Consider the following 1189-nt stretch of genomic DNA (forward strand, 5'->3'; position numbering starts at 1 on the left):
CCCCCACGCGCCACGCGTTCACAACAGACACGTCCACATCCATATCCACTCACTCATTCATTCATTAGCGAAGTGAACGCGGAACAAAAGCAAACGACGGACTGACACAACCTACAGAGGGACAAAGGACAACAGAAGGCACAACATGTACGATGCCAGCGAACAGCATGCGTGGAGCGTGCACATAGCGTGCACCACCGTGATGGATTGTACAAAGCAGGTTGGAGGTGAAGGATAAACGAATGAACAGAGCTGATGGAAGGCAATGCGGCATGACATGATGTAATGTAAACTCATGGCGACACGCAGAAAGGGAGAGAGACAAGAGGGAGAGAGACAAGAGGGAGAGAGAGAGAGAGAGAGAGAGAGAGAGAGAGAGAGACAGAGACAGAGACAGAGACAGAGACAGAGAGACAGAAACAGAGAGAGAGATAGAGACAGAGAGAGAGAGAGAGAGGAGGAGTTGGTGTTGTGGCGGTAGCTGGATGGTCAACGACTGTGGAAGCGGCTGCATGCTCAGCCAGACACACCCACATGAGCAAAGGTCCACTCCTGCAGTTGTGGTCGTGCGCGTGTGTGTTGGGGAGGGCATGAGCAGACGGAGTTGTGTAAGGGACTGGATTTGATGAAGGAAACGAGGGCCACACACAATCCACACCGCACGAGATGGAAGTGCGCACAACGTGCAAGGTGCAAACAAACACACACACACACACACTTGAGACAACCACTCATGCACAGCTTTCACTCCTTCTTACGCACACACATAACAACAACAACAATTTAAACAACAACAACAACAACAATTTAAACAACAACAACAACAACTGCAACAACAACTTCAACAACAACAACAACTCAAACAACAACAACTCAAACAACAACTTAAACAACAACAACAACAACAACTTAAACAACAACAACTTAAACAACAACAACTTAAACAACAACAACTTAAACAACAACAACTTAAACAACAACAACAACAACTCAAACAACAACTTAAACTTAAACAACAACAACAACAACAGCTACAACCTTGCGGAGGCGGTGGTAGAGGGTGGCTGCCCTGAACATTGAGATGTTGAGGATGGGAGCGCTCGCCTCGCCGTCCGAGTAGACCACAACTGTGCCGCGCCCAAAAATGCGCTGGAACACATTGCGACGCAGCGCCAGGTCCTATTTATAG

Source organism: Salpingoeca rosetta, assembly GCF_000188695.1.
Source record: "Salpingoeca rosetta unplaced genomic scaffold supercont1.37, whole genome shotgun sequence".
Taxonomy (NCBI): domain Eukaryota; class Choanoflagellata; order Craspedida; family Salpingoecidae; genus Salpingoeca; species Salpingoeca rosetta.